Below are 19,330 nucleotides of genomic sequence, written 5' to 3' on the forward strand. Positions count from 1 at the left end.
AAAGAAAAGATTTAATTTATTCCATTTTATTCCATTTTACTCATAAGTAAATTTTACTCATCTGTCATGAGGGGTCAGGACAAGGAGCACATCGGGACTCTTGGCACTTCTGGTGGATGAAATGATTCTCAAGATTATGGACCCTATGGTTTTGGACTAAGTCATGAGCATCCAAATGGCTATAGGTGGCATTTCTCTGATTCTCAACCCCCAGTGCTAGCAGCATGCCTGAGCTTCCCTCAGTTTCTTGATTTTGTGAAAGCATCCCTACCCTGAAGTATACACTGACTAAATTGGCTGAATTCAAGAACCTATCCCCCCATTGATTCTTAGAGTGTGCCTGTCACCTCCTGTAGGAGCCATGTAAAATTCTCCTATAATTAGCAATGTTATCATAAAAGTACTCAAAAAATGTAGGCATTAACAGTAACATATACTGGGTGCTAACCATGTGTCATTCTAGGTACTCTCACACAGTCCTCTCAGCAACCATGTGGAGCTAATGTTACACCCATTATGTAGATGGGGAAACTAAGGCTAGAGAGGAGAGGCGACTTGGCCCAAGTCACTTAACTGATTAGTGGCAGCAAAATCCAAGTAGTCTGGTTCTCCAGCCAGCACTTTGAATCAACATACCAGATTGCCTCTTCAATAAAGTATAAATAAATATAGTTTAAAATTACATAGGGACGCTTGGGGCTCAGTCAGTTAAGCCTCTGACTCTTGATTTTGGCTCAGGTCATGATCTCATGGTTCACGAGTTTGAGCCCCATGTCAGGTTCTGCGCTGACAGTACGGAGCCTGCTTGGGATTCTCTCTCTCCCTCTCTCTCTGCTCTTCCCATGTGTTCTCTCTCTCTCGAAACAAACAAACTTTTAAAAAAACTTTTAAAAATTACATAAAATTGCAACGAGGAAGGGCTCTCTCTGTGTGGCACCTAAGAAGAAACAATATGAGAATATATAGATAGTGTGGAAATAACAAAGATGACCCAAATGAAAAAAAAAAAACAAAAGCTATTTACTCTAAGCTGGTTATAGAGCAGGAATCAGCCACTGTCACCTATGTTTTGTAGGAGATTCAAAGGCAGACAGAGGAGTGGAAAAGCTTTATGGGGGGGGGGGTAAGCTGCAGATGTGTCCTCATTGGAGGCTGTTGGCCTGGGGAAGCTGTGAGCAGGCCATCTGGATGGGGGACATCCTATATGATTGGTTAGGAGTGCATATTTGGCTTGTGGTTGGTACTAAGTTGGAGCAAAAATTAGGGAAGCCGTCAGTTATTAATCAGATTGTGGGCATTTGGGGCCAATTGATACAGAAGTTACTGTTTGGTTTACTGGATTGCCACTAGAGATACCAATGTGGCTTCCTGGAAGTCTGATTTATAGAAAGCTGACTTCCTGGTTGTTTATTGTAGGTAAGGGTTAGTTTCCTGGTAAGGTTACTAGAGGCTTTGGATCAGAGTTTTATTTTTATATGTGTTCCGGCCATTGTTCGTTTTTATATTCAGGCTCTCAATTGATTTGAAAACAGAATGTAAAACCTCCCTATCTATGGGGAAAAAACAGAATAAACAAAGTTGAGATGAGGACTAAGCTAACTACAAAATATATGGGAAAAGGTATGAACACATGTTAATATACATATACAAAGAGTTTTAACAAATTATGAAGAAATTATTAAACATCTCAGTGGAAACAATAATCAGAGCTATAACAGGTATTTCACAAAAGAAATGTTTAACTTAAGAGAAATGCAAATAAAATGAGATTTTAAATTTTAGCCTATTACATTGACAAATATTAAAATGACTGACAAAACTGAGTGACAGCAAGCGTTGGAATGAACAGACATTCTGATACATTACTAATGGCAGTCTAAATTGGTCCAACTTTCCTGAAAGGCAATTTGGCAAGTGTATCAAATGTCTTAAACATATGCCTTCCCTTTGGGTCAGCAATACTCTTCTAGGAATTCATCCTAAGAAATGAGGCAAATGCACAAATTTGAAGGGAGAAGGATGAATTCAAAACACCCTGTGATTCCAAAAGTAATGAATTCATTAAGTAAATCATGACATATTACATGTAGTCCTTAAAAATGGCAATACAGAAAAAAATTGTGATGCAGAAATATATAAAGAAATGTAGACAGTTATATATTAGTTGCTAAATTAGCATAATCTATTTGAGAAAATGATATGGAAGAATAACCATCTAAAAGCTAATAGTTGTTGTCTTTGAACAGCCATGGTTTGTGAAAATGTTTTAGTATTATTATTTTTGTTTACCAGTGATTTCTGACTTTCAACAATGGATAAGTTTATGAGTATTGCTGAGGAATAGCATTCATGCTCTTAGTGTACAGAACTAAAACAAAAAAAGCATATAGGGTTTATAATCTCTCTACCTGAAAAATACCTATTGGCATTTTTAAAAACTTATCCATGTATATTATTAGAATATTCAAATAATTGTTTAAAAAGTTTATAATGAGGGACGCCTGGATGGCTCAGTCAGTTGAGCTTCCAACTCTTGATTTCAGCTCAGGTCATGATGCCAGGGTCATGGGATCGAGACGCATGTAGGGCTCTGCGCTGAGCATAGAGCTTGATTAAGATCCTCTTTCTCTGTGTCTCTCTCTCTCTCTCTCTCTCTCTCTCTCTCTCTCCTTCCCCCCCTCTCTCTCTCTGACCCTCTCCCCTGCTCTCTCTCTCTCTCTCAAAGAAAAAAAAGTTCCTAATGAGAGTCAGGGCTTTCCTCTCTGTTCCCCGGTCCCTCTTCCCCAAATTATTATTTTTAACAAAATTTTATGTATTGTTTGATCACATTTTTAGGGAGAAAACATCCATACATCAAAAAAGAGAGAAATTAACTAATGATTCTAGCCTGGTGTTAGTTGGCTCAGGAAATAAATCCTACCTTCTGTCTCTCTTTAGCTCTTATCTGAATTCCCAAGTTTCCAACTCATTGGCTTCATACGAGGATGATCTAAATTATATCTTATAATCTGTTTTAGAATATATAGCTTTTTATAAGTCTTTGAGTTCAAATATCCGTCTTTTCTTTCTACTCAAATTAAAGGTGCATTTAAAGAGGCTCAGCATTTCCTGTACACTGACTGTTCATTTTGTTGTAGTCCCGATGCACAGTTGCAACGTTCCACAGATTATCCACGATGCTAAAAATTCTTCCCACACTTGCATTTGACACAGGAATTGAAATAGAAAACTGAACCCATTTAAACAAATTTAGAGCTGTAGTTTCAGTGCTAAAAACAAGTTTTGATTTTTTTAGTGTTGTTTCCTCAAGAGAAATGATCATCTCATGTCCAAAGCACAGACTTTCTCATAAAGAGAATTTGGAGTGGGCTCTTATTTTCATGATGAAAACATTCAGATGTGAATTACTTCATCAAAAGAAGGAGATGGCTCATGATCAGGCAAACACAAAGCACCCGGAGCAGTACATGGTAGATTTTTAAAAAGAAATTTTCTCTCCCTATATGTGAGAGCTCTTGTATTCATATTTATTTCTTCACAGGTAAACTTACTGACTACACAAACTGATAAATAGTTATTTTGCAATGCGTATAAAGCTCCTGCCGAAAAACTTAATACTGAAATTATTTTCTCCAGGAATTTTAGAACTAAATTAAAGAAAAAAAAATTGTTTGACTGATGAAAGCTTTTGTTTAATAAAATTCCCTAATACTCTTTACCTTAAAAGACGGTTGCAAATATAAGAGCTAAACAGGGATCCAAGAACTGCAGGTTTATAGGAGAAAAGTTCTATAACTTTGCAGGTTTATAGGAGAAAAGTTGCATATGGCCTCAGGGCCTGGGCGCAGACTGGGAGGTTTAGCCTCCTATGCTGCATTATAAAGAGGCACCATTGTATTAATCAAATGCTCAGAGACTCAAGGACAATCAGCACACTTATACAAAGTACCCTTGACTTTAACTAGAAAATCTGAACCTCAGCTCCACAATACTCTGTAACTCTTGCCATATACTGCCCTGTCTGTCACCGTTGTGCACTGGATTCTGGATACATATGCTGTCTAGAGTGAGTTGTTTTCAAGTGAGGAAGTGCTTTCCCTAGCTTACAAAGGACAGACATCTTGCACAATATACAGATAACACATTGAAGTGGGACTTATTAGGACCTTTACTTCCACTACTAGGACTCCAGTTTCATTAGAAATAACCTCCACCAGGACTTTTTTAGCCTCAAATATGTCACCCCTATGACTGTTCCTCATTCTGATGGTCTTCTGAAACAGATCTGGAGTACTGAATTATGGAAACCAGTCTTTTGAAGCCTACAACCTCATGAATATATAAAAGATATTCCATCCACACCACCTTGTCTTCAACGGACTACTAAGTCACCATGATACCAGTTTATATCTTGATTTGACAGCACCACAAAAGCCTTTGCAATCCCCGTGTTCCATCTGTTATTCTCTTATTGATGAGAGTAGCTATCCATCCAAAGCTGGAAGACTACTTTTCCTATACTTCCTACTAATGAAACATCTCTCCATAATTTCAATCAGATACAATCTTTCACTGTCTTCTGGCAAATTGGCCTTTTCAAAATAATCATGGCTGCCATTATAGTAGCTGAGTTGAATGGAGCATATACTGAACAACCCAGGGGACACCACTTGCATGGTAATATGACTGTCGCCCTTGGGGTTGAGCAAAATGGTTCTCTCACTGAACACTAAGGAGTGTCACATCTAACCAAGACATAAAATAGTCACAGTTCCACTTAGATGTCTGTCATTTCCCTATTTGTGGAACTTCTCACTGTGGTATAATTGGTTATTTTACTTCTTTGCCTCCTCAACTATACCATGAACTTCCTGAAGGTAGGGATTACTTATATTCTATCATCAAGTAGATAGCAAAGCACCTAGCACATTTTAAGACTGTTGAAAAAATATACTCAAAGACATTCAGCGATGCCAAATAGCAAGAAAAGGAGGTAACTCCGGGGGTGGGTGAGACTCAAATGGTAGGTGTCATGTAATTCTTGCCTTAGCAAAAGTCATGTGTTTATGTCAGTATCTATACATATATATTTTAGAATTGTTACAGATTAAAGAGGCCATCAAAGCTTAAAATTTCAAATCCAGCCACCCCTTCCATGTGTGCTCACCACATTTTCCATAGCTTGTTTAGATGCTTAGCACCCTGAAGATGCCATTCTATCTTTTACCCATCCATTTACCCCAGTGAGCCAGAAGTAGAGCAATACATAATGAATATCATAATGGGCACTAGTAACACAACAGCTAGCACTACTACTTAGATCTGCTGTATGGGTATATGGCAAAGGATCATGCATATGAACTTGATTTTCACGTAGAAATGCACCTGGGACTGAAAAGGTCATTGCTGGGGAAATCTAGAGACATGCCATTCTTTCCCTAAGAACTATGAATATACCCTCAGGAAGGTGAAAGAGGAGGGAATAAGGTACATATATTAGTAAAACCCAAACTATTCAAAGAAAAAATTTATACTCAACCTATACTGTTAAGTCCTTAGGACCAATTTCATCTACAACTTTAAGAATAATAAAAGTCACTAAAGCTGCATATTAGTCAAGTTCAGAAATTAGCCCAAACTTTAAAAAAAATTAAGTTTATTTTTTTTATTTTTGAGAGGATGACAGAGAGAGTGAGCAGGGGAGGGGCAGAGAGAGAGGGAGAGAAAGAATCCCAATCAGACTCTGCATGGTCAGCATGGATCTATATATGGGACTCAAACTTACAAACCATGAGATTATGACCTGAGCTGAAACCAAGAGCCAGATGCTTAATCAACTGAGCCACCCAGGTGTCCCCAAACTTTTTTTTTTTAATGTTTATTCTTGACTCTCTGAGACAGAGTACGAGTGGGGGAGGGGTGGAGAGAGAGGGAAAAACAGAATCTGAAGCAGGTTCCAGACTCCATGCTGTCAGCACAGAGCCTGACACTGAGCTGCAACCTATGAACTGTGAGATCATGACCAGAGCTGAAGTTGGATGCTTACCCAACTGAGTCACCCAAGCACCCCATTAATTAGCCCAAACTTCGACATTAAAACCTCCTAGGTCCATGTTTTTTGTTTTTTTGTTTGTTTGTTAGTTTAATGACGGGAATCAGACAGTCAGCCCTGAATTATCAGATCACCAATATTTTGTCTATTTTCGATAGACCTCTACCAGGATGTAAATACCACAAGTTCAGGGACTATGCTTATTAATTTATTCATTCTATTATTCATTCATTCAAGGCTATATTGTTTAACTTCCATATTCCAAGCCATTCTACTAGATTTAAATATCCATTGATATGTGAAATGGGCATAGTTCCTACCCACATAGAACTTATGACCCTGTAACCCAATTCGAATACAGGTAATGAACAAATAAATATACAGTTACAGATTTCAAGTGCTACAAAGAAAAATAATGTAGTGTCATGGATAACTGCAAGACTAGACTTCTATACCTGACAAAACGTCAATTAAAAAAAAGGTGAAATAAAGACATGTTTACTAAAATAAATACTAGAAAAATTTATCACCAAAAGACTGTCAGTTATTGAAAAAATCCAGAAAATAATCTTCAGGTCAAAGGAAAGTGAGCATCAGAGAAAATGGTAGATGAGTGGGCAATGTAAATGAACACCAAGTCTATAAATCAAGAGCAATAATGTCTGTTGTAGTAAATACATAAATAGAAAAATGACTTTATAATTTCAGATAACAAAAAAAATCATAGAACCATAATTTATAAGTTGGAATGAGTGGCATTAATGGGGGTGAAAGTTCTGACATCCTAATATTTTCAAAGAAGAAAGTAAAATAATAAATAATTACAAACTCTAGTAGGTTAACTATGCATGTTATCATTTCAAATATTATGAGAGGGGAAACAGAAGATCTACATTTTATATGAATAATGAGTGAAAACATTATTAAAAGTATTCAATAATCTTAAATAACAAAGAAAAGATATAAAAACAGAGACCACAAACAAAATGTATAAAATAATATGGTAGAAACAAATCCAGATATATTAGTAATTATGCTGAGTACAAATGGACTAAATGCTCTAGTTAAAAAAAAATAAACTGGGAACAAAAGTCTATACTGTTTATAAGAAATGTATTTAAAATACATGGCTATAGAAAATGTTGAAAGCCATTAGATGGAAGAAAAACATGCTATTAAATCCTGATAAAAGAAAAGTTGATATAAATCTATTAATAAGCAACAAAAGAGACTTAAGGCAAATACAATTAGTGGAATTAAAAAGAATTACTTCAAAATGATTAAAGATTCAATGAGCAGAATGATATAGCAATTTATATTAGCGAAGTCTCGAATTATTCAAAGCAAAATTTGACAGAAATACAATGAGAAATTGATAGATCTCCAAAGTCAGAAAGTTCAACCTGCCTCTCTTAGGAGCTGATAGAAAAGCATTTAAAAATATGAGGATATGAAAAATTTGAAAAACATAATTAACAAAGTTGACTCATCAGCTGCAGAATGTACATTAACTTCAATCATGCACAGATCATTTATAAATATTTAACACATATCAAGCCATAAAACATGTCTAAACACAAATCCTTCCAGAAAATTAAAGAGACAACTTCCCAACACATTTTACAAGACCAGCATTATCCAGATAGCAAAATTAGACCAACACATTACAAGAAAACTACAGAAAAATATCCCTCATAAACATACATGTAAATATGTTCAACAAAATTTTAGCAAATCATATCTAACAGTATGCAAAAAAGAAAATATGTTATGACCAATTTGGAATATTCTCAAGAATGCAAAAGTGGTTTAACATTTAAAAATCTATGTAATTTACCTTATTAACAGACCACACACACACACACACAGTAACAACAACAATGAAATAAATAGATCCACAGACATAGAGAAGAGCATTTGACAAAACCCAACAGCCTTTACTAATAGAAGTTTCCCAGAAAACAAGAAATGGAAGAGATATCTTTAATCTGATAAATGTCGTCTGTGAAGAGCTTTCAGCTAACATCATTCTTCATGGTGAAAAGAAAATGAATATTGTCTCTTAAGATCATGAGCAATGTAAGGATATTCATTCCCACCACTGCTATTTAACATTGCACTGGAGGAGGTCCCAGTCAGTCCAGTAAGGTAAGAAAAAGACTAAATGACAACATTATTGGAAAAGAAGTAGTAAAATGATCTTCATTTACAAAACTACAGTAGTTTGTGTAAAATATCTTCTGGAATTTAAAACAAATAAGCCAATAAATCTAATACAGGAGGTTAGCAAGTCTGTAGGATATGAGATGAACATACAAAATCAATTGGTTTTCTGTGTACTAGCAATCAGTAATTGAAATACTGAAAATACCATTTACACTAGCATCAAAAATATTATTTAGAGATAAGAGAAAATATGTACAAGGCCTTTACACTGAAAAATAGGTAATATTGAGAGAAATTAAAGAAGCCTTAAAAGAATGAAGATGCCATCTTTGTAGATTACATGACTCAATATTGTTACCCTGTCATTTATCTTTAAATTGATGTGTAGTTTCAATATACCAATCAAAATCCCAGGAATTTTTGTAGGTTTATATTTGAGCAGACTGATATTACATTCATATTGAAATGTCAAGTTTCCAGAATAGACAAAGCAGCATTATAAACAAAAGAATAAAGTTGGAATACTTTATACTACCTTTTATTAAGAATATAAATTAGCACATTTTGCAAACTTGTATAATGTTATCTAGTACTTTTGTAGTTGGGGAAGAAAACTAGTAAACTTGAAAAAAACCCGCATATTCTGTGACTCAGTCTTTCCACTTTTAAGAGTATTCCTTATAAATCTGTATGTTTATATCCAAAAGAAATAAAATGCAAGAATATTCAAAGCAGTATTTTTCACATTTTCCAAAAACCAAAAAGAGGCCTTTTGTAGTAAAATGGATGAACGAATCACCATATCAATAAACCATAGAATGTTATACAGCAGTGAAAATTAATGAGCTAGTTCTATGTGCAACAATATGGCTGAAACTTACAATCTTAATAGTGAATGGAAAATAGCAAGTTACAGAAAATACATGCGAGCATAATTGCATTTATATAGCATTCAAAACAGGCAAAACTGAAGCATTTTGCTTGGGGATACATAAACAGGAACTAAAACTAAAGGAAAACAAGGAATTACTTATAATCAGTGTCAAGATAATGTTTACCCCAAAGGAGAGGGAATGGTAGGAGGAGACACAGGTGTGAGTTCTGGAATGTTGATAATACTCTTTCACCTGACTTATATCATATTTCCATGAGTGTTGCTTACAGCTGTTTATTAAACAGCAAAACACACATTTTACACACTTGAATAGATGCATGCATATATTATATTTTTAATAACAGAGTTAAGAAAACAAAAACAAAAAAACCCCACAAGTCTTTGTAAAACCTAGCAAGAGGTGTTTGGGTTCCTTTCCTGCGCCAGGAATTGTGGTTCTAAAGCCTAAGTATTAGTCTCTTATGAGATGTCATAGAGCCTAACAGCAAAGGATTGGGTTGGGGGATAGCATATGCATTTTTAAGCTTATTCCAGCATTACTCACATGTGAAAAGTTAGCTTTCTGAAAATCTTCATTCCTGCTTCTTACACTCACCCCTACAATCTAAAAACTAAGGTCTCTAGACTGTGACTCACAAGCGTTAAGAGAAAATGTAGTGCTACTTTGAGCTGGAGGTAAAGACTCATAACTTGAGTGTAACCAGTCATGATGGAACATTTCACCTACTCAGTGGAGCCTGCAGATTGTCCCTTCATGTGAACCGACAGCACCTCAGAGCACTGGATTGGTTCAGCAGTGAAGCAGGGAAAACTGTGTCGAAGTGAAAATAATCTGATACACAAAAATTCTCTAAATCGTTATAATGGTAGAGAAATGTTATGGTTGGTGAAAAAGTAAGTCATTACTGGAGGTAAATGACTGAACTAAAGAAATTTGATTTCCCCTGGATTTTAACTTCATGGGTGGCTGCCTGCAAGAAAACTCAATACATCTTTCAGACTTCTGCCTCTTTGCCAATTTGACTGAAATCAGCGTATAAAATCCAAATGATTTCATTCCACAAGAAACTAGGGAAAATATTGGAAGGGTCTATTTTTAATAAAAATTCAGAATTCCTTGAAGACTGTGGTTTCTTTGTCAAATTAGTTAGTGGAATCATAAATATTTCAGTTTCTTATGCATGCGAAAAGGAATATTTGATCCCCAGCTAAAAGAGGTAAGTTTGAGATAAAGTTTATATAGTGAAACATCACCAGATGATGACATATAAAAGAACTGTGTCTGGTGACTTGAAAAGTGCTAGCTTCTACAATTAGAAAAAGTGATATAAAGGGAAAAACTAAGGGAAGTTTCCAGTATCCATTCTGGTTTTAATTTCAGTTCCAGGCTGGCAAAGTCATGGGTTTGTTGGATCCAGTGAAAAGATTCCTGTCTAGAAAGGATCATGGATCATTGGTGTCTCCATTGGTGCGCTCTGACTCAACATTCTAAAGGCACAGTCAGGATATTAGGTGAGATCTAGGCATGACTCCCTGACCTTTCTTCCAATGGGAAAGCAGTCCACAATTACAGACTGGAAATGAAATGTGTGGAGAACTGCTCAATTAAAGAGTAAACTCCTTGAGGCCGTGGACCATTCCTTTCTTTCTTTCCACTGTTTCCTAACCAGACTTACACTTTCTAATACAGTGTTCCTGTGAATTATCCACTCAACAGTTATCAATTTGCTAACAAATAGGCAACTTGCTTATTGTGGGAGAAAGCAACAATATGGGATATAAGGGCTCTTTCCTGCAGTTTTTTTTTTTTTTGAAAGAGAGAGGGTGCAAAATGAGCAAGGGGCAGAGAGAGAGTCCTACGATGGGCAGAGAGGGAGAGAGAGAGAGAGAGAGAGAAACTGGGCTCACCTGAAGCGGGTCTCAGGCTCATCCCAAGTGGGACCCGAGTTCATCTGATGCAGGGCTCAAACTCATGAACCGTGAGGTCATTGCCTAAGCTGAAGTCAGATGCTTAACCAACTGAGCCACCCAGGCTCCCCCTTTTTTCCTGCAGTTATTACATAGCTGACTCTATATAGATGTGAGAAGCTAGTGCTTCCATTTCAAACCATAAAAAAAGATATCTTGCATATATTAGGCTTTACCTTAATCTAGGCAGGTGATCATGAAAAAATTACTACCAAGACTGCTTTAGTCCCCTATAAATACTGAATGGTTTTCGCATCTTCCTATAACACTTGGCCCAGATTTAAGAGAGTCAAGAAGAAAAACAGCACGTGGGGGGAAATCTGTTAGAGTACTTTTGCTATATCCCAACTTCAGTCGACATAAATAAAAAAGCCCTTTACTGGCTTATCTAACTGCAATCTCAGAAATAGAACGGGCTTGGGGATGACCATAAGCTCGTGACTCTGGCTCTGTTTCTGTGCAATTTCCCTGGCTGTGTCCCCTTCTAAGTAATGATTACATCTTTATGCTGCTTCTCTCATCAAGAAAAATGCCTGTAGTGGTTCCTGGCTTCACAACCACATGCCACAATGTCCTGAGGAAGAAAGAAAATGTTCTTATCAAATACTTCCAAGCAAGTGTTTCAAGATCCATCTTGACTGGGTTGTTTGTATTACTTGTTCATCTCAGGACCAGTGATTGTGGATGGAGGGATGGAGTGGGTTAATTAACACAAGTCAAGAAGGCTTAGCCCTTAAGTTGGGCGGAGTTAGTTTTCCTCACGATTTCCTAAATGGGTAAGAGCAGAAGCCTGAACCAAAATTTAGATTTAGGTATCTAGGAAAGAAAAACATTATTTTGGTCAGGCAACAACAACAACAAAAAAGATAGAATAAGAAGGAAGGAAAGAAAGAAAGAAAAGAAAGAAAAAGAAAGAAAGAAAGAAAGAAAGAAAGAAAGAAAGAAAGAAAGAAAGAAAAGAAAAAGAGAAAGACAGGAAAGGAAGGAAGGAAGGAAGAAGGAAGGAGGGAAGGAAAGAAAGAGAGGTGCCTGAGTGGCTCAGTTGGTTAAGCATCAGACTTGATTTCCACTAGGGTCGTGGTCTCACAGTTTGTGGGATCAAGCCTGGCATTGGGCTCTGCACCAACAGCGTGGAGCCTGCGTGGGCTTCTCTCTCTCCCTTTCTCTGTGTCCACTCTCAAAATAAATAAATAAACATTAAAAAAACAAAAAAGGAAACCTCATAGCAATAGTTATCCACTTTGGCTACACATTAGAATCACCTGGAGCATTAGCAAATCTTTATGTCCCGACCAAAACGCTGGGCCAAATAAGTCATGATCTCTGGAGAGAAGGGAGAGGGCAGTAGTTCTTAAGCCTCCACAGTAGATTCCAGTGTGACTCCAATGAGACCATTGCATTGCATGGGGAGAGTTTATTATAGGAAGACAGAACTAATATCTGTCAGCTTCTCTCCTCATGTGGGGATTTTGAAGAGAGATGAGTTGGTTTTATTCCCCAAGCTCTGGCAGCTTAAAGCCACCTGAGCTGACAGTTGTATTTCCCCTTACAAAGTGGCTTACATATAGTGGAATTATGCTTCTCTATCCTCACAATGAAAACACAAAGGTTACAACAGCGGCTAAATCCCACGTGGGAAGCACAGAGAAGGCCATTGTAAGCACTGCTTTTCCAGAGTGACAGAAAATAGAGGGGGATTACAGATGGGTTTAAAATACCATTTCCTTCCCACCACCATTAACTGTATTTGTAGAGTGTGCAACCCTGCGTCCAGCACAGTCAGCTGCAACATGGCTTTGTTCTGTTTTGTTCTCTGATTCTCATCACTGTCCTTTCATCCATTCTCTACTCATTTTCTCACTAGCTTTGCTGCTCTGGATTCTGTGGCTTCCCTGCTGAGAATTTAACAGAAGAATCAAGCTCAATTACAATGGAGAGAAACCAAAACCCCCTCAGACTTTCCTGCTTTTCTTTCTTCTTTTGGGGTGGGGAGAGTTGTTAAGTGGGATAAAAAAATGGAAAATAGATTTTTCGCTCTTGTTTGACTTATAAAACTGCGTGAGCTTCTTTTTGGAAAGTCTTCCTTCTCTTTCAATTCATTTTTAAAGAAAGAATACAACAAAAGAACAAAAGTTTGTGACAAAGGACACAATTTTCCAGAATGCAAGAGTCACTCAGACAGTAATTTTTAAAAGGCCCATACTAGAACATATTGTCATTAGAGCACTAGGAAAAGAGAAGACCCTCAAAACTTCCAGAGAGTTAAAATGTTAAGTCTCAAGCAAAATATAGGGAATCAATGTGGCAATGGACTTCTCAACAGCAACTTTGGTAGCAGGAGGGTAATGTTCTTCCAAGTACCAGAGTAAACACTTTTCAAAATTATCCGTAAGTGTGAGGTATATCATAAGCCAGTGTGGAAGAACATAGAAAAAGTCAAATAGGGGCATCTGGGTGGCTCAGTTGTTTAAGTGGCTGACTCTTGATTTTGGCTCAGATCATGATCCCAGGGTCATGGGATCAAGCCTCTCATTGGGCTCTGTGCTGAGTATGGAACCTGCTTAAGACTCTCTCTCTCTGTGTCTATCTCTCTCTCCCCTCTACCCCCCCCCCACTCTCTCATTCATGCTCTCTCCCTCTGTCAAAAAAAGAAAAGAAAGTCAAATAATTAGAAAGCAGAAAGAAGTTTAGTAGGTACAAAAGTTTAGTAAATACACCTTGTTAATGGGTAAGGAAACCAGATCCCAGGAGTTCCAGGAATTTTCAGAAGTTTAAGGGTGTTTAGTGCTTTACCGTTACCGAACTCAGCTGCTTCCTACTTATTGCTATGTTCTACTTTTCTGATTATCCAGTTACCTTTTCACTCCTCCTTTTATACCTGTTGATTTTTTAATGTGTTTTTTTCTTATATGAATTTCCTGTCTTGTAAACATGCACTCGTTCAAATTCTTGAGAGATGAAACTTGATTTCTTCTACTTGTCTTTTCATGCCAAGGCACATTGTAGGTTGCTGAATAGCTTGTGGATTGATCAGGCTATGACCCCTTATTGTCAACTGAAGATGGTTGGAGCATGTAATACATTTAAAAATGTGGCAAATATAGGGGCACCTGGGTGGTTCAATCAGTTGAGCATCTGACTTTGGCTCAGGTTATGATCTTGCAATTCATGAGTTTGAGCCCCACATCAAGGTCCATGCTGACAGCTCGGAGACTGGAGCCTGTTTCAGATTCTGTGTCTCCCTCTCTCTCTCTCTCTCTGCCCCTCCCCTACTCATGCTCTGTCTGTCTGTCTGTCTGTCTCTCATGCACACTCTCAAAAATAAATAAACACTAAAAATATTTTTAATGTAGCAAATTTGTCTTGTGTTGCAAGGGCTATGAACAAGGCATTTTTACTTTGAGCAGTGATTCTTCATCAGTATCACCTGAGAGCTTATTAAACATCCAAGTCTACTCACTCAGATACTCTGAGGGTGAGTCTCAGCCATCTGTGTTTTCGCAAGCCCTGTGAGTAATTCTGATAGACACTAGTGTTTGAAAACCACGGCCTTAGCAGGGGCAATTGCAATATTATTGAATATTTAGTTTACGTAAGCTCTCTGTATCTAAGATTTTCCAGTGGCAAGAGGCAATAACATTGCCTCTCTTTCTTTTTTTCCTGAAAATGTAATGGAATTTTGTATATTATCTTTTCTTAGCCATGGTTTGTGTGTGTCTAGAAGGCAGGTTTATAAGTAGATTAATGCACATTCTCTGATAAGACAACACCAATATACACAAAACTTCCAGCATATTCTATAATCATTCTAGGTAGCAATAAAAGTTTCCTTGAATATTTCCAGCTATGAGAAACTCATTCCTTTTGTTTTAGCTTTACTGACTCTCCCAGGCATAGATTCATACTCTTCTCACTAGAGCCATGCAGAATGGATTTAGATTTGACTCTCATTTATTGAGAATCTAGTATATGCCTTGTTATCTCTTTAAGATCTCCCAATTACTCTGTGTATTAGGCATATTTACACCCTTGCTGTGTGTAAGCCCTTAAAACATTCGTAGACTCCCTTAACGCATCTCTTTCCAAACAAAACAACCCCATCGTTGTCAGTTGCTTCTTATATGATATGGTTTTAAAGGCTTTCAAAATTCTGGTTGCTTTCCCCAGATGCTCAGTTCCTCCTATTTCAATATTTAAATACTACACATGTAAGCAATGGTCTGACACATATAGCATATTCCTTTATTCTGGACACAGTATTCCTATTAGAGAAGCATAAAATTATCCTCAGTTCCCAGCCATGTAACTGTGGCTCATATAAACTGATGTCATCATAGGTCTCCCCTGACATGATTTTTTTTAACTGAAGTGTATTTTACATCTGTTCCTATTAAATATCATTTTGGTAGTTTTAGTCATCATTCCAATCTGTCATGATTTCTTTGAACTTTGATTCTATCCTCCTTTCTTTTTTATTAGCTATTCCTCCCATATGTCTATCATCTGCAGAGCTTATAATTGTGCTTTTATGTCTTTGTTCAAGTTGTTGGTAAAAATGTTGGGTAGAAAGATTCCCATAATAATGCACGTAATACTAATATTCTATATTTGCATGGTGCTAAAGCACTCACAAAGCATATTCATATACATGATCCCATTTGATACTATAATCCTGGATTGTAGGAAAAGCAACCTTTTTTGCTTTTCCTCTCATATCGTGAATAAAGAAATGATGCTAAGAGAACATAAGTCACGCCACTACTGGTAGAGAGTTAGTAGTATAACTTAAGTGTTTTAAAGGGGCTTTTGTGTAAGGAGGCAACAGTAATCCAAACTTGGGGGGGAGGCTTGAGGAGTCATGGACAACTAGGAGCCAAAACGAAGGTGAAGATGCTGAGCCAGAGCCCAGACAACTATATCTGCAAAACCACGCTGGGCTTGTGAAAAGTTCCAGGAAACTATGATCCTACCTTACATCCTTATGAGGTCCCACAAAAATACTTACAAGTTTCAAATACTACCAAACTGGAACGTGTATTTGCAAAACCGTTCCTTGCTTCCCTGGATGGTCACTGAGATAGAGCCAATTGCTGGGAAAGCATCCAAAGAGCCTGGCTACTGTCCTTTCTGGGGTATGCGATGGAGAGGTTAGAATTTGGAACTTGACTAAATGAAGACGTATCCAGGCAACACAAGCACATGAGGGTTTTGTATGAGAAATACTTTTGTGGGACTTCTTTTCTTTTTCTTCTTCTTCTTTTTTTTTTTTTTTTTTTTTTTTTTTTACTGTTGGTGATGACAAAACTGTGAAGCAGTGGAAAATGGATGGATTGGGCTATGGAGAGGAGGAACCATTGCATACAATATTGGGAAAGGCAGAGAAAAAGCAGCCAAAGATTATAACCAGAAAATTGTATGAGAAATTTCAACATCCTCCTCATATAAAACATATTGCTTGTCACTGACATCTACCAAAATCTATCTACAGCCAGATTCAGGAACAGCATGTCATAAAAGAAGCTCCTCAGTGAAAGAAAGGAATTGTCTCAAACACAGCAAGCTTAGATCTGTGTCTCTTGTGTCAGAGAAGAAGAAACACATAGTGCCAGTTGTGAAATAATACTTGGTGTTCCTACCAATCCTGGTGTATAATTATTTGCTACATTTTGATTTATGGACTCTGCAAATAAAAGTACTAGCTCTAGAGTTATAACAAACAGTTCAGTTACATACGCAGATCATTTACCCTGAAAAATTATCTCAAAAGGTGGCCTGGTTGGTAAAACTATCTAACATTTTATCCTTGATCTGCTTTCTTGTTTCATTGAAGAAGACAGCATTTGCAAACGAACTTATTTTTTACTGTTAGAAATTGCAGATGTCCTCCAACTCTGATCCATTAATTTAGATATACTATACATTTGAATTTACATGTAAGACCAAACATCTCTTTTGTTACCTTTAATATTACTTTGGATAATTATTGCAATGATTCTTCTTGTGATTACACATAACATGTGAAAGAATTATGTCAGAACCTTTCTCAATTCAGTTAATTTTCTGTGCTTTATTTGTATTTGACTTTTTGGGACTTTAAAAGATGATCAGCCTGCATCTGTATAACTTTTATAAATAATTATAATTTATGGTCAAGTCAATATAATAAAACACCCTTTTTCTTAGCAAAAAAAAAAAAAGAGGCTTTTGTTCTAACCAGCTATGAATTTGAATCCCTCTAACTATATTACCATTAAGTCTTTATTCATGCATCTATAATTAGTTTCATGAAGCAGGAAGAACTAACTCATTTTTCTGGAAGAAATAGAGTTAAAACAGGTGGGACACACCAAAGAGGAAAGCCCATGTGCCAGCAGAAGTGATGGCGGAGGTAAATGGAAGCCAGATCGCCTCTGACTCTCCTGATGCAGCACAAGCAAGATGGGTCTGGAGAAGGGAAGTCAGGAAAGCTGATGAGGAGTCTGCTTCAGGGTGGGCAAAGAGACATGGTGGGTATCTCCTCCAGTGAAATATCAGCTGCCATATATTCCTTGCTTGGAAGCTTCATCTGGAGACCTAAGAATGTATCTGACAAGGATTCTTGCTCATTGAAGAAGTCATAGCTGCCCATTAACATAACAGACTGGGTCACATCCCCTCTGATGGGAGCCCTGACTTAGCCCGTTCCCAATCTTCTGAATCATCATTCTGATGCACGACAGTGAGGAGCACGTGTGCTTTAGCTACGCACAGCATAGCCACCTGCTTTCAAAAAATACGAATGGGGACAGGAAAGGGCCTGGGTATTGAAACATAATCCCATCCTTGCCAGCTTAAAATCATGGTGATAACCAAGGTACTGGAGAGACTAAGTGTATGTTGGGTGAAATTATAAAATATTATGAATATTTGACTCTTTTTGACCCATGGGAATTTCGTATGGTTCACCCAATAACTTCTAGTTATATTGTGAAAAGTTTTAAAAGGACCTGAATGCGGAATTCTACCTGAAGTGTTCAATATAGCTTTCTTCCTCTTAAAGGTCTTTTGAAAAAGAAATAATTTTAGCATGATTTTATTATTTCAGATGAACAATGTATTTGTTCACAAATAGGTTACCAAATCTATCAGATCACTAATTAGTGGGAAAATATCAAAGTAAATCCAAACAAACAAATATATATTGAGGATTTTCTATGTTCTGGGCATTATAGTAGGTGCTAGGGATAGAGAGGTGAGGAATATAAAATTCTTAACTCCAGGAGTTCCTAACCAAATTGAGGGGTCAGACAAAAACAAATTATAATATAATAAAATTATTTCAAGATGAAAATATGGAAATAGAGAGGACACTTTGCTGAGCCAGTAAGGGTAATAGAGAAAAGATAAGATGGCAACTGATCCTGAGTTTCAAGGATAGAATGAGTTAGCCAGATAGACAAGAGGGATGAAAGACATTCCAGACCAGAAGAGTAATTTTACAAAGGCCAGAGGTATGGGGAAGGGGGACTGTTGGAAGAGGATGGAAAATTAAACAGAGACACACAATTTAGAAATGTTTTCTTTTACTAATGATATTACCTACTTGTAATGTTAATTCACTGTGTCCTAATGAAAATTTTAAAGATCTTTAATTTTTTTAAGAGGAAACATCAACACTTCAATTATTTCCTTTTGATTTTTTTTGCATATAATTTGTGTTTTAGATGTAAGAAACTAAGATGGTAAATTAAGGAAAAAGAAAAGGAAAGTTGTGCCTTGATTGAGTTATCTAACTTTATTTGCATATCTATGTACATTTTAAAATAGAGCACAATATCAAAACAAACAATAATATCCCTGCCATATTATTCAGAGGTATGATTACACAATTTAAAACTCAATTTTATTGTGCATACATGACGACTGGTTTTTGATTGCTCAGGTTTTTTTTTCCCCAAACTCATAACAATTTCATTCTTCATCTTAAAGTTCTAAGGTTCAACTATATTTGAATTATCCATAAAAGAAATCATAAGTATTTTCTCTGTATGAAAATTTCCCCCACACTTCATAACCTGAAAATGACTAAAGCAATTTGTGCACCAAAAATGGAGGGGGGGACCTCTTTGTTCTCAGACAAGGGCAAAGGAGTTTGAGAATCAAAGGATAATTTCTTGAAAGAGAAGGTTGCACAGGTCAAAACAGAAGGTGATACTGAATGTTGTTTTGAAATGTTAACAATAGCATCCCTTCCTACTTGCCTTTCTGGT

The 19,330-nt window shown here is 36.8% G+C and overlaps 1 pseudogene; it reads left to right on the forward strand.

Annotated features, from left to right (window-relative positions):
* Positions 1-10,294: 10,294 nt before the first annotated feature.
* Positions 10,295-16,546, forward strand: LOC124527228 (DDB1- and CUL4-associated factor 13-like; annotated as a pseudogene).
* Positions 16,547-19,330: the final 2,784 nt, after the last annotated feature.

The sequence above is a fragment of the Lynx rufus genome, unplaced genomic scaffold (genome assembly GCF_022079265.1).
Source record: "Lynx rufus isolate CCGP_SWC_20201006 ecotype Redwood Valley unplaced genomic scaffold, mLynRuf1.p SCAF_5, whole genome shotgun sequence".
Lineage (NCBI taxonomy): Eukaryota > Metazoa > Chordata > Mammalia > Carnivora > Felidae > Lynx > Lynx rufus.